Source organism: Triturus cristatus, chromosome 7, assembly GCF_964204655.1.
Source record: "Triturus cristatus chromosome 7, aTriCri1.1, whole genome shotgun sequence".
NCBI lineage: Eukaryota > Metazoa > Chordata > Amphibia > Caudata > Salamandridae > Triturus > Triturus cristatus.
The window spans coordinates 1,870,071,884-1,870,097,439 of NC_140590.1; positions in this window are offsets into that span (position 1 = coordinate 1,870,071,884).

Below are 25,556 nucleotides of genomic sequence, written 5' to 3' on the forward strand. Positions count from 1 at the left end.
GACATAGCTGTAAAACCCTTGTGACATGATGCGCCATACTGTAAATACGGCGCATCCTTGGTGTCACAAGAAGGGTGCACTGAGAAGTGTTGTGTCGCTGCTTTGTTGCAGCGATGCAACACTTCTCATAAATAAGACCCTGTGCTTATCTTTGTCCCATCTTTCCTTAACTCTCCCTTCCCATCCATTCATGAAAACCCTAATTCTCTTCCCCTAAGTTGTGTGATCTATATATTTAGGTATGACTTAATAATTTACACCATAAATGGCTCTCACACTTGGTGAGGTAGAAGTGGTGAACCAGACGCTAATTGACAGTCACAGGATCTTCTGAACAATAGCCCATACCAGTCTTACAACCCAGTTTACTCTTGCGGTGTAACTGTACTAACAGCCAGTATCTTTGCAGGCAGTAACTAACTAGTAGTAACAGTAACTCATTTAGGAGTTACTTACTATTCATAAAGTTGAGATACAGATGGAAAAGTTAATAGGCACAAACGTACACTGCAAGAGTAAAGTAACACCAAAACATGTAACTTACTTTACCTTTGTGAATCAGGCCTTGGGTTGCTTAGAAAATGTCTGCAACATGCAGTAACCTTCTCCTGAATCTGACTCAAGGTTTGTGTAAGTTTAATTTGAATTTTGTTCATACATCAAATTGTTACTAGCTCCCCAGGTTGCTTTGAAGTACTACTGCTAGTGGTTGTTTGCATAATGTTTTCGTCCTGTGGTCTCATATTTGAACTACCCACCTACTCTGTGTTTTCTTTCAGTCTAGTTGCCTGTGATGAGTAATCCTTCCGAATAAACTCAGAGCCAGAGTTCACCTCACAAGCCTCATTCAGAATAGGTTGGAGTGGGACCTCACCCCGTGAATGTCTTCTATGTTAGCATTAGCCCACTACAACCACCAGCATTAAGAAAGTTCTTTAGGAAACCCTGCAATAAAGTTTGAGAAGATTGAGAGAGGTGTCAGCCATCAGTTGATCTATTTAGGTAGGAACTAAGAAGTGAACTAGTTAAGAACTTATTAAGGAAGTTGTTCTCAGGTAGCAAAGATAGATACAATTGAGATTATTGTGTGTGTTGTTAGCATAGCCCTCTAGTGGTTAACAGTTACAGAGCATAGGACAAGGGAGTTACCTAACTAGTATACACGCTGATAGATGCCTGGGTACTGCAAACCATCATCAAGCAATAGGTTAAACATAACTAAGCAGTTTTCTGTTTCCTCTCTGGTGGCAGTATATACTGGGCTGCAGGAAGAGGTATGCAATCTGTTGAGGAATAAAGACATCTCCAGGAACTTCAATTAAGCTAAGCCTTGAAGTACAGTATAATATATGACAATTTCAGAGGACAGCTTCTCGTCTTGCTCTCATTGATTAATCACAATACTATGCTTACTAGCAATACAAAGACAAAAGACTGACAGAGAGTGATATATATCAAAAAGATACATTAATGTTATTACATATTGAAACCCAAACTCTCTAACCACAACAGGCCCACCCCTTTCCCCAAGCAAAAATGGCCAAAAGTCCTGAGTCCTATCCTTTCCCTAACTTCCTTTACTACACTCTGCACTCACAATAATAGTCCTTCCCACCAAAGAAGCTCAATAAGAAAGGTCCTTGAGGTTGTCCATTTCAGAGTTTGTGCAGGCCACCTCCTGGACTAGGTTTTGCTGCCCATGAAGGAGTGGCACCAGCTCCTGTGAGACATGGCAACGGAGGCAGTCTGTTGATTACAAGGAGGAGAGGGTGGTGATGTTCCACTGGGCAGCAGTAGACCCAAGCTGTAGGCAGCACCAGCGCTGGTGTGGCAGGGCTGGAAGTGGACCAAACCGGGGGCCCAAGTAACTGGAGGCCTATGCCTGCTCCTTCTCCATCTCCAAGGCCACCAGTCAGCAGTATTTACCCACCACGGCCTTCAGCCTCGGGCACCATAGCCAGATGGCTATCTCTTGCTGGGTGGGTGACCTCCAGCAGCAGGAGTAGCTATATCAAGAAAAAAAAAAGAAAAACACAAATTGTAATGATCAGTCCAAACACTTGTTTATACCATATTGGCACAGTGGCAGAACATTGCTGGTCCCCTGGGGCCACTGGAAGTTTTGATGTGATTAGTCACAAGGGCAAGTTTTCCCTGCACATGCATCACCTAATGCAGTACCACTTTTGCTGGTATTAGGACTGTGTGCACTATACCACTGCTAACCAATGCTAAATGTGTAGCCAGGGTTTGATTAAATGCTGCTAGTGGGCCGGCAATACTGATTGTGCCACCCACTTAAGTAGCCCCTTCACCATGTCTCATATCTGCCATGTTTTACAGTGCCATGTCGGCCTTAGAAAATAACCCTTTTCCCATTCCCAAAACATCACTTTTATACGTATAAGTCACACCTAAATTAGGCCCAGGACAACCCAAAGCACAGGATGCGATGTATTTAAAACACGGGACATGTACTTTTAATGTTTATATGCCCCGGTAGTGAAAAACTCTCGAAGTGGTTTTTCGCTGCTGCAAGGCCTATCTCTTTCATAGGATAACATTGGGATTACCTTATTACAATCTGGAAGAGATAAACTTGTCAAACTTACTATCTCCGGAATCACACTTCAAAATCACAACCTATGGTGAAGTTTGATTTAAATTGCAATTCTCAAAAAGCCACTTTAAGAAAGTTGGCATTGTCTTACTTTAACTAATTGGTGACTGCAGCTTATCTCAGATCACATGTCTGGTATGGGTGACAGCTAGGCTTTGCGTATTCCTCTAGACAGTCACACACAATGGGAGCTTAGGTGTGCCTTGATGTGCCATCCTGGCAGGATGGATTGTAGGAGCTGGACCTAGCCTCACTTATACCAGAATATGCTGTGTCCTCTCCCCACACAATGGGCTGCATACCCCCTGTAGTGAGTCTGGAGCCAGGACAGGAAGAATAGGACCTCAGTGCTCTTCAAACGTCTGCCTATGAATTCTCACCCCACTTCAAAGGCCCAGCTGGGTATGATAACTCGACCTCTGACACCACCACTTCAGTACACTTCTGGACTTGTGAAAACTCTGCTAGTAAGAAAGCCTTCTGAGCAAAGGAAGGACTGCCACTCTGCTGGATTTCTGCTTTGCTGGGCCCCTGCCTTGCTGTGGACCCTTGGGCCCCCCGGAGGGGTGTGTGAGACCCCCTATATCAAAGATAAAAAGCCCCGGGAAGGTGGTCGAGCCCGGGGCAGGGGGAGTCTGCAAGGCCCCCCGTCACATTAGCCATGGAGAGGTGGCGGTCCCCTGCACTTATGTCACAATTAGCCTCGGGGAGGTGGCGGTTTCCAGGGCTGTGTGCTGCTGTGTTGGTTTGCCTCCTGCATCACTTTACATATGTTTGCCCATGGGAGGTTGCAGCGGTCCGTGGGGAATGGGGAATGCTGCATGGCTCCTCGCATTACTATAAAAACTGCCCCCGGGACCTGACCCACCTCAGTGCCTATATTTAACAAAGCGCGGGAGCTCGCGCTTCACTTTAGAAAAAAGAATTTAGTGGGATTCACGGATCCAGCATGACTCCCGCCAAAATTTGTTTACAAAAAATGTTTTTTTGGCCCCTAGGAGACCTAGGGGATGAGGGAGATTCTACCCTTGCCCCTTTTCTTTTATTAAAATGTTTTTTCTGTGACTCATTTCAATCGAATCACAAGATGGCTGCCAACACTTCCTGGTTTAAAGTGTTGGCAGAAAATCTGATCTCAGCACGAGATCGGGAGGGGTCATGGATCCTCCGTGTCCCTAAATATACAACTGGAAATTTCTTTAAATATCTCCGAAACTACTGAATGGATTTGCATCATTTAACAAAAAGGGTGCTTTCTGGACCATGAGCTACCTTTCTGTCAAAATTGGCAGCAGTTCGGTCTGTGCCTGTGTCTAAACTTCCTATGGAAATTAACATGGAGAAAATGCGTTTTGGGACCCCCCCTTTTTCTTGTCCCCCGCTTGACAGATCACTTTGAAATTTTCAACACACCAGCTGTAGCAAGTGGCAAATTAGTTTTGGGAATTTTGCTACGATTCATAAACCATGCCAAAGTTATTGGCAAATGAAAAGTGTTCTTTCTAAGAAAACTAAATCATAACTATAACAACCTACTGGTGACTGCCCATAGGTAGTAAATATATAAGGTATATGTAGGTAGTTATAGTTAGGATATAGTTTCCATAGGAAAGGCGTTTTTTGTTTGGCTAATAACTTTGCGTCATTTGACAAATCTTCACAAAATTTTTAAAACTAGTATGACGTTTCTTGAAATGTAATTTTCCCAAGAGATTTTAGACACAACTATAGCCCAAACCACTGGACAGAATTGCACCATATTTTTGCAGAAAAATAGCTTTTTGTCCAGAAAATGCCCTTTTTGTGAATTGATGTAAATCTGTTCAGTAATTTTTGAGAAATTAATGAAAATCCAAATTTGTATTTATAGGGATGCCAAGGCTTTGCAAACTCTCCCAGCCATCTTGGGACTCGGCTTTCAGGCAAGTCCCACAAAAAACATTTTTCAAAAGGAAAAGAGGGCAATGTAATAATACCCTGATCTCTTAGCTCTGGTCAAAAGGGCCAAAAATCACTTACAAAAAAATATCTTTGCTGCCAAAATGCAATAGAGCCGCAAATCCACAGCAGAAATTAAAAAAACAAGTGCGGGCTCCTGCGCTTGTTTTAAATCCAGCCCCTGGGTGGGCCAGGTTCTGAGGGCCTTTTTAAAAAAAAAAGAGGGGGCCACAAGATTAATAGGGAGCCAAGTGGACACCCGAGCCCAGGGCGGGACTGCTAAGACCATATTGGAGGCCCCACCCTCCTTTCTCAACCACCCTGCAAAGAGGCCTCCTGGTGCATGACTGGTTGGGGGATGAAGCCTCCTTGGCTGCAGAGGGTTGTTGGGGGCCACGAAACGCTATTGCTGCCACAAGCAAGCCCCCACCGCAGGATTGCTGAGACCACATCGGAGGCCCTGCTCCCTTTCTCATATACTCTACAAAGGGGAGAGGATGTGGCCTAACGGCTAGGGTGGTTGGCCTCAAATCTGGGGAACCAGGTTCGAGTCTCTAAAATGACGCTCAACATTCTGTGCTTCTAGGCAAATCACTTAATCTCCCTGTGCCTAACAAAAAAGAATGTGTCCTTATGTAATGCAACTGGTGCTCATGTAAAGTGCTCTGATACCTGACACCTTTGGGTCAACTTTGCACTATATAAAACTACTGGTTGGGGGACAAAGTCCCCTTGGCTGCTGAGGGTTATTGGGGACCAAAAACCCCAATTGTTGACAAGAGTAAGTCCCCCACAGCAGGGCTGCTGAAAACCTCATCAGCGGCCTCACCCCCTTTCTCAACCCCTCTGAAAAGGGGCCTTCTGGCACACTATTGGTTGGGGAATGAAGTCCCCTTGGCTACTGAGGATCATTGGAGGGCCAAGAACCCTATGGGTTCCACAAGAAAGTAAACCACAGTGGGATTGCTGTGACCTAGTTGGATGTCCGACCCCCTTTCTCAATCACTCTGCAAAGGGGCCTCCTGGTACACTTCTGGTTGGGGGACGAAGTTCCCTTGGATGCTGAGGTTGTTGGGGGCCAGGAACTCCTATTGTTGTCACAAGTAAGTCCACCACAGTGGAATTGCTCAGACCTCATTTGAGGACCTACCCCCATTCTTAACCACTCTTGAAAGGGGCCTCATGGCACACTACTGGTTGGGGGTTAAAGTCTAGGGATAAGCATGCTGATAAATTCTGCTCGGCAGGCCGCAGGTGCTGAACATAGCATTCCAAGGGGAGTGCAGAGTGGCAAAATGTAGCAAACTCTGCCTGTGCAGATATTCATATACCCACTGAGACACTCATGCACTCACTCACAAACTTAGTATCAAAGGTCAGTGGTTACAGTTAGAAAATAAATGTAAAAAAAACATAGAAATTCACTGAAAAAACAAAGGTTACAGGGATGTTAGAGTTAGGAAATAGAATTAACAAAAACCTTAGAAATTCACTGAAAAAACATAGATTATACGGACATTATAGTTAGGCTCAGATTTCACTTGTACAAAACCAGTGAAATTCAGCAGTTAGAGTTACATGAGCTAACTATAACGTATGCCCCTGCCGTGCACTGATTATGATCTCACTTACAGAAAGCACTCGTACATACCGCATTAACCATGATCTCACTTATTACATTACTCATGACATTATCAGTGACATCACTAATGATATCACTGATGACATCATCTGCATACCCACTCACATACCAACTCACACCCTATACAATCTCTCATATGTCCATTCACACACCCACATAACACTCACATACTGTCGTAATTTAGAATTTGGGACCGCGTAGGAGATAGGACCCTACCCCTGTCTATCTCGGTAGTAGTGAACCGCGAATGGTTAATGCGGTATGTACGAGTGCTTTCTGTAACGTTTCAGCTATGAATGCACTGTGTATACGCTATTTCACATCACTGCGTGGTTTCCATTTTGTATCGGCGGCCATCTTATGGTTGCCCTCACATAGGCTATATAGCATGAAGCTAAAACGGGTCTTTTAGAGCACATGTGCCTTTCCTTGACTTTTCTGTGACCTGGGCAGCTTGGCTCCGCCACCCCAGGTCAAACTGGTCTCACGAGTTCCCCGTCCTCTGGCCACCTGTGATTAGCATCAGGGCTTGACACACCATAAAGTCTTTTCATCCTACACAAGCCCCCAGCTAATATCTTTCACACCTGGCTGTTCCTGCTTTATGGCTTGTTTCCCAAAACAGGAGATGCTCATGTTTATTGGGGCCTATCGATATCTGATGTGGGATCTGAGCTTTACTGTGTAAATAATTGCGGGCTGGCTTCACTGGAATGTGGGATGGTCATCATGACTCTGCTTTTTCGTTTGTAATGTACACTTTGAATGACCATGCCATAAACCCAAGAATGTATGCCTGAGGCAGGAAAATCTGTATTTAAGAAGAAGCCCGTTTCTGTGATTTTCAGCAGTCTCCTGAGAACATACACGCTGTTGTACTTCTAGGACGCCTGTAATTGGTCTGCAGCCAATAAACTGATCTTTGACTTCACCCAGAAGACTCTGTGTTTCTGTAGGTCTGAAACAGGAAGAACCCCGAAGTCATAGGGTGTGTTCCCCTGCACCGCTGGGCTTAAAATACCCAGTACTTCAATACCCATTCACAGACCTACACAAGTACTTAGCCAACCACTTACTTGTCCATAGAGCCATACACACACCAACTCACTTACTCATAGACCCTGATCATACAACCAGTAATTTACTTACACAGCCACACACTCACCCATACAGCTACTGACACACTTAATTATTATCTATATAGCTACTCACACACCCACTCACTCATCCACACAGCCTCTCAATAGAGCCACTCACTCACCCATACAACCCCTCACACACCCAGACAACCACTTACATACCCAGTCACACATCCATATAACCACACACACAGCCACTCGCTCTTCCATTCAGCCACTCACACATCAACTCACTTAACTAAACACTCACTCAGAGAGCCACTCATTTACCCATACAGTCACTGATACACCCACTCATACACCCATACAGCCACTCACACAGCCACTCACTCACCAACTCATACAGACACTTACACACTCACTCACTCACCAATACAGCCACTCACAGTCATTAAGTCACCCACACAGCTACTCAGGTATCCACTTATATACCCATACAGCCACTGACACACCTGTACAGTCACTCAGATAGCCACACACATGGATACCTACAGTCACAAAGCGACTCAAATAAACTATGTCAGAAAAAAGTAATCACTCATTAGTAGTACACAAAGTATACTAATTTAACTTTTCTGGTACCTTAGTATATACATTTTACACATAAACACTTTGAGAAAACACTCACAATCACTGGATGATGTCATCAGTGATATCAACAGTGATGTCATTTGAGATGTCATAAGCAATGCATTGCTGGAGTGTAAGCTATAGCTAGCTAAAATATAGAATACCAAATTGAATTCAGTAGAGTAGTATAAGAGCAATCTGTCAATATATGCTAAGATATGCATTTGAACATCTTAGCACTTTATCAACTGCACTTTAATATAAAATACTTCATTGTAGCTGCCATGTTAATGTGCACTTTAATGATAAACCCTTTTGTTTGAACATCATATTGGAGTAGCGTTTGGGATGTTCATGCTTTGTCAGAAATGCGGCATTTAAAGGTGAGCACTTGGCACATGCCAAGATATACATTTGAACAACTTAGCACTTTATGAATTGTACTTTAATATAAAATACTTAATTGAAGTCAACATAGTTATTTATATAGGCACTCTGCACTTTAAAGTAAATCTTTCTTGTAGAACATCATATTGAAGTAGCGTTTGTAATGTTGAAGCTTTGTATCCATATCAGCAATGCAGTAATTAAAGGAAAGCACATGGCACTTTATTCTTAGCTGCTAAGACATATGGATGGCAAGATAGATATCAAGTAAATTGGGCATCTTGTAATGAGATGATGGAATGCAAATATTTCATGAAAAATAGCTGATGATGCGTTATGTGCAAAACAATCTATTTTGAGTAATAAACATCACATTACAAGGATAGCAATAACAACTCCTTGATGGAAGTACCTGCTCCCATGTCTATAGAATTGCTTCATAATGTAAAATGAGTAATTGATATAAAATGTGATAGAATATGATTACATGTGGAGTTGGAGTGATAATACGAATATTTTTTGAAGCAATACACAAACTGAAATAAATGTACTCTAGTCTACAGAAAATCAGGTGATAAATGTGAATGTTTCATGTGAAAGGTTTGTAAATTAATAGGATCACAAATATACATCCAAAGAGTTTTCATCTTTTAAAGTTTTGTACTTTACTGTGATTTAAAAATATTATTTATAGTGATGTCTCTTAGAATGCAATAAATACGCAAAGGAACATGTACACTTATCAATGACTTCACAATTGTAATATGTGCAAGAGATCATAGACTTCCAAACTGGAAATAACATCTGCGATATAGCTGTTCTTAATGAAGGTGATGGGAATAAGGACAGCAGTATCAACAAGAGATGTGTAGTTCCTACAGGACAGGAAGTCGACGGGGAATAAAGTATTCCAATTCAGACTTCAACATAGTGAAAGTAAGTGCAAAAGGGAAGGGAATCCCTCCAGGGTGGAACTTGAACCCTCACACACCCAGCAAGCTAGGTGTCATGCTTCATCATCTGGGTTCTGCTCCTCGTCGGGTCGGCGGTGCAATACCCGACGGGCACCCATACAGGGGCTCTTTGTCGGAGATCTTTTGTTCCCTGCCGTATGGTGCATGCGTGTGAGGGCCCGGGAGTGTAGATGTAAGTGATTTAAAAGAAGTTGGTTAATCTGAAATAGAAGTTTATTGGCTCAGTCAACCACCTAATTAAAAAGGGGGGTGAGTGGCGTAAAAGCTATATATGCTCACAACGGATGAGTGGCTAGCTACGCTCGACTCTTCTGGTCAACATGTTTCGCGCGCATTGAGTCAGGAGGATCTCGTGGCGCTTCGTCAGGACCTATAATAAAGTGAGGTGTGCTCGAAAAAAACTATCTACAGTGTGGTGAGAAAAACAAGGGTGAGAACTAAATTGTTGGTCAACCCTTAATAGGCGCCCCTACCTTATGTATTGATTTAAGAGGGGGTCACCTAGGGAAAGAAAACATTGAAAAAATATGAACCCAAAGCCACCCTTGGAACTGTAGGCATTATATCACAAAGGTTTAGTCGAACACCACTAGTGTAGTAAAGTGGTGATCAATTTCATATACTCCAGATTATTAATATGCTGGATACCTACCAGTTTCTTAATCAGTTAATAAATACATGACGTGAGACAAGGTAGGGCAAGGTAAAAAATTGGTTAAAACAAGCAGCACAGCAAGGTTCTGGTTGGAAGCACAGCCCTTGTTAAATTGAAGAAAAAAGTCATGGTTATGCATGGACTCACCAATTCATGTTAAAAAGAGCTCATCATCGGGTGCATGGCGCGTCCACAGGGGGAGAAACACATTCGTTCCCTAAAGTATAATGGTGTTATGGGGAAAGGTAGAGGCATATGAAGATATCACAAACATAATGTCACAGGAGCGAGATCTCCATCCTAAGTATCACGAGAACATATTGATTTGAGCGTATGACACCTCTCGTGTGCAATAGTACTCTGATCTGTAATGTGGTTGCCCAGGTGCAGTTAACCGGGGGTGGGACAGAGATGTGCAAGTCCCGGATGGTTTAAAAAGGCTACGATCAAAAGTAGTGAATCGACGTGGACGATTCTAACTTAGTGTGAGCTTGAATTTAGATATAGCCCGTCGGGTATTGCACCGCCGACCCGACGAGGAGCAGAACCCAGATGATGAAGCATGACACCTAGCTTGCTGGGTGTGTGAGGGTTCTAGTTCCACCCTGGAGGGATTCCCTTCCCTTTTGCACTTACTTTCACTATGTTGAAGTCTGAATTGGAATACTTTATTCCCCGTCGACTTCCTGTCCTGTAGGAACTACACATCTCTTGTTGATACAGTCACTTAGGGCCTATGTGTAGGACCTCGTTAAAAATAGCCCACCTTTCACTCTCCTTCTCTTTGTTGAACAATAAGGACAGCAGCCCTTTAAAAGGATGTGCACCACTCTATTGCCAGTTGAAGGCTTTTTGTTGTTTAGCACAATGCACAATGCATTTGGCTGAAAAAAGAAAACAAACATATTTGGGAAGATCAACACTAGAGTGTGCCATTTTCCTTTTTACCTCGGAGGATGTGTGAGGAGGTGTCTGAGTGGTTCTATGGATGAGATCATCATTAATGTCATCAATGATGTCATTTAAGATGTCATCAGTGATGTCCCTGACCATGTCAAAAGTGAAGTAATATGTGAGGTTATAAGCAGTGCATTGTGAGAGAGTAAGTTATAGTTAGTCCAGGTAACTATAACTGCTGAATTTCACTGGTTTTGTAGGAGTGAAATCTGAGCCTAACTATAACGGCCCTGTAACCTTTAGTTTTTTCAGTATCGTTTAATGAAACTTCACAAGATTTTCAAAACTAGTTTGCCACTCACTTCAGCTGCTGTTTTGAAAGTTTTGGGGTTATTCATCAAGTGGGGGCATCAACCTGCTAAATTTACGTACTGATTTGTACAAATTTAGTTGCAAGTTAAAACTAAAAAACATTTTTAAACTCACCCGCAGAGAGACCTGAGAAGGTCAATTGCTTCTATAGCGATATAAATAATAATGATGCAGGGTTTACCAGCCCTAAAAACACTTGTAACCTTAGAAAAGGAATCAGAATAAAGCATGGAAGAAATTAGGCCATTCCAAACATCAGATGAATCCTTTTGTAAAAATAGAGGCAACTTGGTGAGTGGATTGAAAACTCAGTTAACATATTGTCCGTAATTGCCTCCGCATAATTCGAGGAAATGCTCCTATGCATTTGTAAATGGATTATTTGCAATATGTGAGAGGGGTGCGAGAGAGGTGAGCAGTGATCCAGTAGGACTTGCCGAGACTGGAAGCAGAACCCATGTGAGAGGCTGCGCGAGGCTCCCTATTGTTGCTCCCGGCTGCCGACTGTGAGGCGCAAGTGGCCACGGTGAGCAGAACAGAGTAGAACAGAGCCATCGCCTGCACGGAGCCGGAGCACGCAGAGGTTGCTGAGGTCGCGGAGCTCGGCCCCGCTCAGCTCGGCTCAGTTCGGTGGCTTGGCGGTCAAGGCTTGGGCCGCAGATTGGACATGAGACGGGGTGAGTCCCAAACCCCAGGTTGCACTCCTGCTTTTTTCCCGCGCTCTTGCAACATTTCATTTTTAATCGAGGTGCCTAGGCACGTTAGGCACCTCCCAACCAGCTGGAAGTACTTGAAGTACTAAACAGTTCAGCCCCAGCTTCAACCCCAGCCTCAGCTTAACCCACAGCTTACCGCTTATAGCTGAACCCATAGAGAGCAGCACCAGAGGGAGGCAACATCAGATTGCTCTCAGGACTGTCGCCGTGCTGGCCTGCCTCTGCCTGGACCGCCCTTTCCCTGCCCCGGTATCGGGTGCCTTGCTTTGCTTTGCTGCCTGATTTGCTTGGCTTGCCGGTGTGCTCTCTCCTTTGCAACTACGCTTTCCCCTACCTGGCTGCTACCCGGCTGCTACCAGGCTTCTGGTTTCCTGACACTCCTGACACTCCTTGGTAACTGTTCCGTTTTTTTTTGTAAAGAGCAAACTACTCACCCGGCTGGGGGCCGTCAAGGAAATTAAGTGAGCTATTGCCCAGAGTCACATGGTGCTGAGCTGAGCTGCCGCCGGATGCCGGGGATCGAACCGTGAAACCTGTGCTCCGAAGTCAGCTGCCCTGGCCGATGCACTACACCTAACCCCAGACCCTGCTGAGATCACAGCAGCAGGCAAGGCGAGGAAGAGGAGAAGGGACAGCGGGGGGGTGCCCAAGCTGCGGTGGTAGTAGCTACCAGTCACTGAGCGCGAGCCCAGCTCCCAGCAGAAGTGGTCCAGCCAGGTCTTGGTGCAGCTTGAAGGGCATCTGGTGTGTTCCCGCTTGGGCACCCCCGCTTCCACCCCAGCACAAGATAACCCGGAAACTATGGGGAGAAACTACGGGGAGCATCCCTCAACTCAACTCTGCACTTCACAGGGAGCACTCTATTACCATTGACACCTGCTACCGCCCCCTCTGGGAGGGGACAGCAGGCCAGAGAGTCCCGAGGGGGCCCTGCAACGTGATCCGCAACAGAGGACGCAAACACCCCCCAAAATACTAAAATATACTATATATAAGGACCAAGTAACCACAAAAACAAAACCAAAGAAGCCTAATCTAAGGGAAAACAACCTACACAGGGAAAATGAAATAGAGAAGAATTTGTCAGGCGGCAACAAGAAAAAACAAAAAAAATACCTCCTTAACGGTACTAACCGCCTCATCCAGCAAAAAAAGGAACACTCTCGGGCTGAGCGAGAGGCTTGTTTAAGCACCAACGCCAGAACCAACACTTTTTAACCTTGGCTGCAATCTATGCTCCAACAGAAGAGACACCAGGTCTGCCGAGCCCAATGATTACAAACAAAATGGACAAAAAAAGCCATCTCAATCCAAGAACATCTGAACAGCAAGACACGTGTACTTCTATTTCTGTTAAAACTAGTTCTCTTCTTACTCAGTCGGATAGTAGTAAAGCTCAAAAAGAGAATCCAGACTCCACAGTGTGTAGACTCATAATCCATGTTGCTTCTTGCCTCCTCAGTCGGAGTTCTCGGTTGCCGCCCCTTATGTTGGCCTCGGTGACATCGATACCAATGAAATTACACCTCTTGTGGGGGCCCTGTGGCCTTCGAGTCACTTCACACCCGTTCTGACTGGGTTGGAATTATCTCCGGGCCTACGGTGAGTTTTCACTGTCAGTGCCCCATTTAGTGCTATATTTTCTTTGTGCACCGACACTTTTATTTTTGTACTCGAATGACATCTTCCCTCGCTGTTTCCTTTCCCAGATTCAACACACGTTTTTCTCCATTCAGGTACTTATTCTGCTATGCTACTTATCCGCACACCTAGGTTCTTTTTCATTTTCGCCTGAGCTGGGCCACCCCCCGTTTGTGCATTCCACTTTCTCCTCCCTGTCCTTTGCCTACCTATTTTCTCTCCCTGAACAAGTGATTCACTGTACTTTTGTTTCAGCCACCTGTTCCTCGTATTTAGACTTGTATGCCTTGAATACAATTTCTTGTATGGTTTCGAGTGTGAGTCATTTTGAAGTCAATACCTGTTGATTTTGGATCTTCCTTACATTTTACTAAGCTCTATGTCACTCACATTCATGCACTCACATGTCACTTCGCCGTCATCGCCATAAGTTGGAATATACTATGTGATTCTTTCTGCTGTAGGTTTTTCCTCGATGATTTATTTTAATGCACTCGCACCACATTTGGTTTCTTCCCATATTTGTATGTCCTTTTCACGATTCTCATAGGGTTTCCACATACACTGAGGCGCCTTTCTCAGCGCCACCTCACGAACGCCAACCCAATTATCCGTTTGACCACTTGTTTTATTACTATGTACTACATTATACTATGTTATCCCCAGCCCTGAAGAGTCGCGGGTGATTACCCAAGTGATGAAACACTTGTCGTCTGGTTTTCCTATGATGTTACTGTCTGAAGAAAGTCACTAATACATCCAAAAAAAAAGCATCCACTGGTGTCGAGCGTTGTCGTTGCTTGCGATATGATTGGGATTAATTGACCTTCTTTAACATTTCCACAAACATGTGCCCTGGATTTGGTTTAAATTTTACAGTGTGGGCCCGTGCCTTTATATTTCAGGGTTTTTTTGGGGGTTCCCCCTGACCTGGCAGCACCGTATTTAGTGTGAACAATTTTACCTCAGAGCGCCGTTCTTCCTGTTCACTCAAAACCCGACGCAGAATTGACAGAGACTTCACCATCACCAGCTTGTCCCCATAATAGATTAATTTCAATTCTGCCCACACCCAGAAAGTGACCACTTCCCACACATTACGAGCATTAACGTCACATTGGTACAGGTACAAAAATGTAAATCCTTACTACAATATCCAGAAAAGTATAACCTCCGGAAATTAAAGTGGCGAGGATAAAACACGAAGATAATAATGGACACAATCCGGGATTACGTGAATCACACAGGGATACAGAAAGAAGAAGATATCGTAAAAAACTGGGAACACCTGGGCCACGTTCTTATTAAAAAATTCCCAGTCACTCCCGGATGCCAAAAGAAAATAGAAACCAGGGGGGAGCCATAGTTTAACATCGAACTGCAAGATCAAAAAAGAAGGATTGCAAGAGAGGTGCGACTTCAAGCAGCGGCAGCGAGAATGGGGAAATAAACAGACAATGGTAATCTCAAGGAAATGCGGAAAAAATACAAGAAAAAATGAAGGGATGCAAAAACAGAGTATAAAGAAACCATCTGGAAAAAATTACTGTGGGCAAGCAAATTGCCAAATAGTAGGGAATTCTGGGGAATCATAAATAATTTGACTAAGGGACCAAGACTACAACAAGAAGCAGGAATTGGTGAAGAGACCTGGACACAACACGTACAAAACATGTATAACAATGTGGGGCATAAAAAGTGCGCTAAAGTGACAGAGGCTTGGAGCAGAAAAAAATCACTCCCCAGCCTCAGGAAGAATGTAATCAAAAAGAACAAGAGATAAGTAGCAACAAACAAAACAACCTAACCGACAACAAACAACTAAGAGGAATAATAAAAAAACTTAAAACGGAGGGGGCAGCGGGACCAAACGGGCTCCCCAACGCGCTTTTGAAGCAAGCTCTAGATTTTTAGGCAGACTATCTTACGCCCCTTTTTAACTACATTTATAGTCAGAATAAGGTCCCTAACTCCTGGAAAGGGAACATAATTCATCCAATATTTAAACAAGGAAACCACAGCAAGCCAGAAAATTAAAGATTGATATCCTTGATCAACGTAGAGGCTAAACTATACGCATCATGTCTCCTAGTCCATCTTGGAGATTGAATAGACGAAAAGAGTAGAATTCCAAAGCTTCAAACAGGCTTTGGGCCTGGGATAGGAACAACCACAAATCTGGCTATTCTGGCACTTTTAATAGAAAAAGCAACAAAAAGGATAACTCGACTGTATGCATGCTTCATCGACCTGAAATCAGCGTTCGACAGAGTGACCAGAAACCAACTTTGGGAAAAATTAAAAAACTGGGGATTACCGATCAAATTATTGGATGCAATGATCACCCTACATAGCGAAACCTGGGCAAGAGTAAAATTAGGTGACGGGAGTAGAGTAACAGCCAGTATAAAAACACAGTATGGCTTAAAACAAGGCTGATTCCTGGCTCCAAGCCTATTTAAAACACACAAGATGATGGATGGAATGTTGCACATTGGCAAAACATTTACCCGCAGTCACAGATCTGGGTTTAATCCATTCTTATTTTGCTCACCACGCCACACCAGTTCAGACATGGCCATATGAAAATCAGTCTTGACCCTGTGGCTCATGGGAACAGTCCAGCCCGAACTGCCAAGCCATGTCTTCCCTGGACCGGAATCAAGCAGCCTAGGACCGGTTTCGGGGTTTCGCCCCTCTTCAGCCAGGATAGCTTGACTCCAGTGGCGTAGTGAGCATGGGACCCATGTCTGGGCATACCCTTCCCACATAGGGCGAACAGCAAAACACACAAGATGATGGACGGAATGTTGCACATTGGCAAAACATTCACCCCCAGTCACAGATCTGGGTTTAATCCACCGTTATTTTGCTCACCACGCCACCCAAGTTCAGACACGGCCATATTCAGCCTATTTAACCTTTTCCTTGCAGACATATCTAAATACATGCAATCAGCCAAGTGCCACCCGCCAAACTGGGCCAAATACTCAATTCCTTTTTTACAGTACGCAGATGACATTGTGGTGTTGAGTCAAAGACCGATTGGCCTGCAAAGAGAAATAAACAGCCTAGCAACTTACTTTGACCAGGAAAACCTTGAGTTGAACAAAAAGAAAACTAAGGTTGTACACCTAGTGGATCTCAAAAAAACTAAGTTTCAATGGCACATTAAAGGGATGCTAGTTGAAGAGCAAGCGTCTTATAAATATCATGGCATAAAACTAGGGCAGGGCACAACCTATAAGGAACAAAAAATAGACTCGAGAGCTGAAGCCCAATTGCTAATCTTCGCTTATAGACTACTGAATAAAAAACAGGGCTGCCTGGCCCACAACCACCTCTTAAAAGTGATGGCAGCTCAAACTTTACCCACACTGTCATGTGGTCTAGACATATGGGGGTCGATTAGTATGTTGGGCAGATCGCCACCGCCTGCATGGCGGTGGTGATCCACCCGACATTTACGTCCGCCCTCATGCCATTTCCCCCCAGCCATATTAGTATGGCGGGGGGACCCAGGAGGACGCGAAGACTGTCTGCCGGTTTTCTGCCGGTCGACGAGTCAACTGGGCGGAAAAGGGGCTGTATATGGTGGCGGTGTCTGCAAGACACCGCCATCCATGTTATAATTCATGCGGTGAAATGCCTTTCCATGGCGGCGTTGCCACCATGGAAAGGCATGCGGTAACTGCATGTGGGGGCCTGTTGTGGGCCCCCAGGGTATTGGGGTGGGGGGTGCACATGGGGGTACCTATGGTATCCCCCTGCACTTGCATGCACAACATGGCAGGCACCGCGTGGTGCCTGCCACATTGTGCATGTAAAAAGAAAAACATGCCTTTTTGCCATTGCGGCAGGTGCTGCTGAAGGTACGGCCCGCCGCAATGTCAGAAATGCGGGATGCACCTGCCAGTGTGGCGGGCGCATCCTAATCTTCCCCACGGGACCACTGCACATACGGCGGGCGGTCCCATCTCCGTTAGGGTGGCGGGCGGACAAAAGTTCGCCCGCTATCCTAATCAGCCCCATGGTGTGGAAAGGAGTCTGAATTATTAAATGAGCTCCAGGCCAAGGTCTACAAGGCCATCTTTAATCTCCCTAAGTTCACATCCCCTGCACCGGTACGGCTGGAATTGGGCCACCAGAATCAGAAATTCCGGGGCATGAATTCCTTTGCGAAGCTGTGCCATAAATTCTGACCATCAGAGCCCGGCTCATTGAACAGTCTATGCTGGGAAGAGATCAAAGACCAGATGGATCAAGAAACATCAAACACATGGGGAGCTTACCTAAGAAAATCCTTGGTCGAACTTGAAATTCAACCAGTATGGGACAGCATGGTAGAACAGGTAAACTTTAACAAGTCCAGCAATGATTCAGCAAAGAAAAAATCTCTCTTGGAAGACAAAAAAAATTGTCAAACGACGTCATGCGTGGACAGTGATAAATTCCTATACACATATAAAGCCTCAAGCTTATCTAGCAGCCCATTTTAGCATTGAGATGAAAAAGAGCTTTATTCATCATCGCGTAGGAATGTACGACTCGAAGGACCTATAGCCATCAAGGAAAAGCAAAGAGCAAGTAGCGCACTGTAGATTATGTGGCTACTCTAACGAAACAATAATTCACTTGTTGTGCACATGCCCTGCAGTCAAGGATCTGAGGAAATTGCTTTTAAAATCTATTTTTAATGAGTTGAACATCCGCACATGCAGGCAAGCCGTGATGAGCTGGATGGAAGGATCCTCAATTATCTTGTCCTGCCGGGGCATAAAATATTTAGCCGAATTAAGGAAACTTCTCCGGCAAGCAGACTTAGAGGAAAACAGAAAGTAAGCTGCAAGAACAGCTTCTGGAAGGGGGTTTTGACCAAATATGGTTGCACTTTATACGACCACACAAACAAGGGTCCCAGGCACAATTTATAAACTGACAAAACTTACAGTAGGATTTTGAAGAATGACCAACATTTTTATTATTTAACACACTCCAAATGCACTGGACGTCCTGTTTTAAAGTTTTTTAAACACAGATAGACATAAGTATCATTGTGGCAGCTTATACCTTACAGGCCCAACTCCTATAGGCACTTCAGCACTTTAAATAAATGGCTTGAGTCACTGTAACATCTTCAGATTAACTCTGCTGCCTGAGCTTCATCAAACAGCGAACGCCGACGGCTTCTGTTTATGAATTCTCACAATGCTATTTTGCACTCAGAAAGGAATACACACTTGTTCAGGAATAATTACTTGCACTTAGAAGAACATACGCCTGTGGTTCAGCACTGCACTTTAGCTTAAGACCCACTTGTGCATCATATTTTTAAACTGTTCATATTTTATTAATCGTTTGTTACTGCCTCGTGAATAATGATTGTTATGGTTCAGTGGCTATTTTTGTTGTGCATGTCATGACATTTTTATTTCTTCATAAATTGTAATGATTTTAAGTAAACACACAATAAAATTTTAACTTGAACTTGATTCGAGGAAAACAGCCAGTGAAGAGATCTAAGACTCTTACCCAAGGAGAATGAATAGCCCTAAGAGAGTAAAAAGATGACCTGAAAATCATCATAAGGGCATCTGAAAAAAGTGGTAACGTCGTTATTCAAGATTGTGCTGATTATATGGCTAAAGCCAAAAGACAACTATGGAACAATTTACATTATGAGAAACTCAAGGGGAATCCTACAGAAACCATACCTTATGAATACCATCAGAAAGTACAAAAATGGAAAGTTCGGGAACTCCTTGACTTAGAGGAATTGATGTACTTGAAATATGAACATCCTAAGGTTTCCACCATTAAATTCCTTCCCAAGGTGCACAAATCATTACATAAAACACCGGGCAGACCTGTTGTCAGCTCAATCGGTTCACTGCTAGAAACTAGATCAAGATTTATCGACATCCTCTTAATGAACAACTTCATCTCTCTACCTTCTGTTTTACGTGACCATGGATTTCCTAACTAAAATCAACAGTATTCTACCGAAAGAAAACTGTGTAATAAATGGCAACAATCGATGAGACATCACTTTACACATTCATTGGACGTGAGGATGGCATATTGGCTGTGAAACATTATTTACGAGTGAGGTCTATCGGTTATATGGAAATTTTGAAATGCTTTTAGACATGCTATCCTTTTGCCTGACACACAATATATTTGTAATCAATGGAGAATACTTTTTACAGAAGCAGGGGACTGCTATGGGGACTTATTTTGCCCCCACATACGTGAATCTCCTAATTGGATTTTGAGAGGCGGCAACAGTGTAGAGGGAAGAAAATCAAGATATGCTGGAACATATTGTACTACGGACAAGATTTATCGATGATCTTTTTGTGTTTTGGGAGGATGACGCCAAATGTTTTGAGGAATTCAGTGGGTCTCTCAATAAGAACTACAATATCTGTTTTACATGAACAATCTGCGAGGAATGTGTCACTTTACTTGATGTAGAAGTATTTGTAAATGATATGAAATTGTGCACAAAGATCTGTCAAAAACCTACTTAACGCAACTGTATCCTCCATTTGAATAGTGGCCACCCCAATTTTTTTTTTCCATTTGGGGAAATGTTAAGAGTTCAAAGAAACTGCTTGTATGTGAATGACATTGAGGAATAGCTAAAATAAATGAAAGACGGAGTCCTAGCAAGAGGCTATCCAATGGAACTGGTTGAGACTGCAAAAGAGTTGAGAGAAAACCAAGAGAGGACCATTTAGTCATCCATGGCGAAACCTAAAAAAAAGATAAAATTCGCATGATTATCGTTTTCAACAATGTGTGTGAACAACTTAAGGAAATCTTCCAGCCAAACTGGATAACACTCAACTTGGATGAAACATTGAAAGAAACATTGACAGATAAACAGAGTATAACTTACAGGAAAGTTGCCTCTTTAGGGGACCTTCATACACAAAGTCACCTTTCTGTAAAGAGACCATCGATGTTGAATTGGTGAACACACCAGGGTTCTGGTAAAGTACCAAGTGTCGAGCAATAATTGACAACTCTCTAGGTTGGTGGGATAGAAAACCACGACAGCGGCGACGGACAGAAAGATTATTCACCAGGCACTGTGTTTGGGGCTACGATGGCTTTTATCTCACAAAGGACAGTGTGAATTTGCCTGCATGTAAGCTACATTCTGAACATTTCATTTTGCAAGGATTAATATTAATATTGCACTGTCTATGAGAGACTTAAAATCTTTAAATGGAGGAAAAACAAAACGTTTTCTATCATGTGTGAGCAGTAAATATACATGCTAGCATGGCTGCCATACAACGTGCATTTTTACTTTGACAGTCCTTTGTTGCTTGCCATTTTTTTTAACGTAGCACCATTGAAATCACTTTTGAAGTAATTTAAACATGTGTTACTCTCATTAAAGTTTGATTGAATGTCCTGTGAGTGCTTCGTGCCTGTTTTTTTAACTTTAATATTTTCATGTGATTCAACAGCTGGGTAAAACCTTGAAGCTTTAAATAACTATATATATATATATATATATATATATATATATATATATATATATATATATATATATATATATATTCTACTGGCGGTTATAGTTAGGACCGTGTTTCCATAGGAAATCCGCAACATTCTATTTGGAATAACTTTGGCGCCGGTTGACGAATCCTCGCAAAATTTTCAAAATAGGTGGGGCGCTCCGCTCCTACCCTGAAAGTCTTGGGGTGATTCGTCAAGCGGGGGCTGAGAAAAAAGGGGGATCCCCATGCATTTTTCCATAGGGACCTTTAGTCCAAGGTACAGCCCGAACGGCTGAACAGAATTACTTGAAATTTGGCAGAGAGGTAGTCCTCAGGTCAGGGAAGTGCCTTTTGCAGGTCTGGTGTCAATCTGTTCAGTAGTTCCTGAGAAAATCAAAAGTAAAATCATATATATATGTGGGCGGAGCCTAACCACGCATCTCATCCTGAGATCTGATTGGCTGTCAGCACTTCATCCAAGAAGTGTTGGCAGCCATCTTGGGACCAATATACATGATAGCACCTCATTAAAAAGCATTGCAGTTAATAGAAGGTTTTAAGACTTTAGTTACATTATAAATCATTTGTTGATGGTACCATACTAATTTTAGGAATTGTGGTATGTTCTAAGGTGATTTCACCATGTGAAAAAGCTTTCTGCTGGGATATCATGATTGAGAGAAATATATTTTCTCATGCTTTTCCCACAGAGGTTTGGAAGGTGATCTATAAGCTAAACTGAGAGCATATTTTCTGTAAATTCACATTATCTTTCTCAGTCATGTGAGAATGAAGTCTGACATTCTCAATAAAACATGTACATCCAACAAGGGCAGAGACTGTCAGTTGATTCCTTTGTGTTCTACTGCAGCTTCCCAGAGTGTTCCAAAGAACAACTAGAGCGCTAACAGTCCTACTTATGATAAACGTATGGCACACCTGAAGCCATAAAAAGTATGATTAGTGCTGCAGAAAGAAAAACGTTACAACAAACAAATGATGGACGGAATGCTGACAATGCAGACATTCTCCCCCAGTCAAGAGATCTGGGTTAAATCCATCGTTCTTTTGCCCACTACGCCACCCCAGTTCAGACATATATGCAAATCAGTCTTGACCCTGTGCCTCATGGGAACAGTCCAGCCCGAACTGCCAAGCCATGTCTTTCCTGGACCGGAATCAAGCATCCTAGGACCGGTTTCTGGCTATCAGCCGTCATCAGCCAGGATAGCTTGACTCCAGTGGCGTAGTGAGCACGGGACCCACGTCTGGGCATACCCATCCCACATAGGACGAAAAGCGTTACAACAAATGAAGAACGGAATGCTGACAATGCAGACATTCTCCCCCAGTCAAGAGATCTGGGTTAAATCCATCGTTCTTTTGCCCACTACGCCACCCCAGTTCAGACATGGCCATATGCAAATCAGTCTTGACCCTGTGCCTCATGGGAACAGTCCAGCCCGAACTGCCAAGCCATGTCTTTCCTGGACCGGAATCAAGCATCCTAGGACCGGTTTCTGGCTATCAGCCGTCATCAGCCAGGATAGCTTGACTCCAGTGGCGTAGTGAGCACGGGACCCACGTCTGGGCATACCCATCCCACTTAGGGCGAAAAGCGTTACAACAAACAAATGATGGACGGAATGCTGACAATGCAGACATTCTCCCCCAGTCAAGAGATCTGGGTTAAATCCATCGTTCTTTTGCCCACTACGCCACCCCAGTTCAGACATGGCCATATGCAAATCAGAAAAATTAGGGCACATTTTGAGTGACTTCTCAAATCCTCTTCTATTTCATTAAACAATTCTGACATGCAGACTGAAACATGCACTTTCAATACCAGCAGCAGTTTTCCCTGGTGAGCAGTAGCTTTACTACAGTGATCTAATGAGCAAAAAGAGTGCTAACATTCTGAATGTATGACAAATGTGTGACACATCTGAATGCCTTCTTGATGGAATCAAAGTAAAAAACTGAAAGTATTTCCTACTGAGGAGACTGCAGTAAATGAGGAAATTAGGAAACTTCATAACAAATAAGTCTCCCAAGATGGCCACCAGAGACAAAAGAGCCCAAATGTAGCCCAAATATCACCCAGATGTAGCCCAAGTATAGCCCAATGACAGAATGTCCCAGAGTGTTCTTAAAAACAACTAGAGCGCTTACTGTCTTCATTATGACAAAAGTATGGCACACCTGAAGCCATCTTGATTGGAATAAACTGGTAACACTTAAAACATTTAATTTAAAAAGGAACACAATGAGGGGGTTCATTTTGCCATAGAAATGATGATTAATGCTGAAGAAAGAAAATGAGGGCACATTTTGAGTGACTTCTCAAATCCTCTTCTATTTCATTAAAAAATTCTGACATGCAGACTGAAACATGCACTTTTAATACCAGGAGCAGACTTCCATGGTGAACAGTAGTTTTACTACAGTGATCTAATGAGCAACTAGAGTGCTAACATTCAGAATTTATGGCAAATGTGTGACATATCTGAATACCTTCATGATGGAATCAAAGTAAAAAACTGAAAGCATTTCCTACTGAGGAGACTGCAGTACATGAGGAAATTAGGAAACTTCATAACAAATAAATCTCCCAAAATGGCCACCGGAGACAAAAGAGCCCAAATGTAGCCCAAAATCACCCAGATGTAGCCCAAATATAGCCCAATGACAGAAGTGTGCAAAACACTTATTATTTTGTGTTTTTGCAGTGTTATATAGTGCAGACTTGTCAGGTATTGGAGTGCTTTACATGAGCATTGGTTACATCACACAAGAACAAATTCATTTTGGTTGTAGACATGGGGAGACTAAGTGATTTGACCAGAATCACAGAATGTCGAGCTGAAGCAGAAACTCCAACCTGGTCCCCAGTTGCAAAGTCTGCAGTTCTGGAAGTAACACCACATCCTCTCCCCTAAGTGCAACATTTAATCAAGTGGTCAACTGGATATAAAAACAGAAAGATAACAAATAATTTAAAAGTGCTTTGTCGCTATTTGAAAACTCAGAAAATATGTCCTTATTTTAGTCTTTTAGAGCACTAACCATAATTTTGATGCCAATAAGACCCTCTCATATATGTAATTTTCTAAAGGAAATGCTCTAGGTATTACAGTTTTGATTACATCAAGATGACGTCAGGCGTTCCACACTTTTGTAATAAATATAGAATGTTAGCAATCTAGTTGTTCATTAGGATACTGTTGAGAGGCAGAGGCCAGGAGCACGGACTCTGAAAATTGAAGGCAGGTAGGAGGGTGCAAAGGCAACAATTTAACCACACTGAGCAGGCAGGAAGGGCCGTGGCAGCACAACAGACTATGGAGGGCAGTGGAAAGGGGGGCAGGGGCAACAAACCAACAATACAGGACTTGCAAGAGAGGCTGTGGCAATGTAATAGACCATTGTGGGCAGAAGGAAGAGGCAATGGTAGTACAACCATACATGCCAACAGACCCGATTCAGCCAGGAAACGTCCAATGTTTTTAAGCTCAAATTGGCTTTATTTGATCTGTCTCCTGTCTACAATCTCCTCTTTTTCAATGTAACTCAAAGGGGAAAATCAATACCCCAGTTTTTTTTCAAAATCTCCCTCTTACCAAGTTCAAAATGTTCGCAAGTATGGTACATTGGATCATGGAAGGATATGGGGTAGGGACATGGACTTGGATAACAGAGGACAGGAGGGACATGGAGAGGTGCACCAAACTGACCCTGCAGGGCAGGCATCAGGATTTGCAGCAGCACAATACACCACACAGGGCATGCGGGACGGGAGTGCAGCACAACAATCCATAGAAAGCAAGAGGGAGGGGACAGGACCATGCACATGGACAACAGAGGGGCAAGAGGCAATGGTAGCTAGCGGACCATAATGGACAGACAGGAGAGAAAGCTGCAGCATAACAGACCATAAAGGGCAGGAGGGACGGATCAGGGACATTACAATGGAGCAGACAAGCCAGGAGGGAGGGAGTAGGGGTCTGCACATGTAAACAGAGGGCTGGGGGCAAGGGGGCAGGGCAGGAGCAGCAAGATAGCCATGGAGGTCAGGCAGGATGGGCACTAGAAGCAAGACACACCATGAAGAGCAACAGTGAGACTGTGATGGCATACACACAGACATGGAGGGAAGGTGGGAGGGGGTCAGGGGCAGCTAGCTGACCACACAGGGAAGGTGGGAGGGGCCATGGCAGCACAGAAGACCATGCATGGCAAGTGGGAGGGTTAGTGGCAGCATAATGGCTATGATGGGCAAGAAGGAGGGTGCAGGGGCATGCACAAAGGACGATGGAGGATAGAAGGGAGGGTCAGGACCTGTGCACAGACAAGAAAGTTCAGGGGAAGGGGCCTCACAACAGACCGCACGGGGCAGGCAGGAGGAGCAGTTGCAGCACAACAGACCAGGGAGGGCAGAAGGGTGTGGCAGTACAATGGACCATGTGGACAGGAGGAAGAGGATAGGGG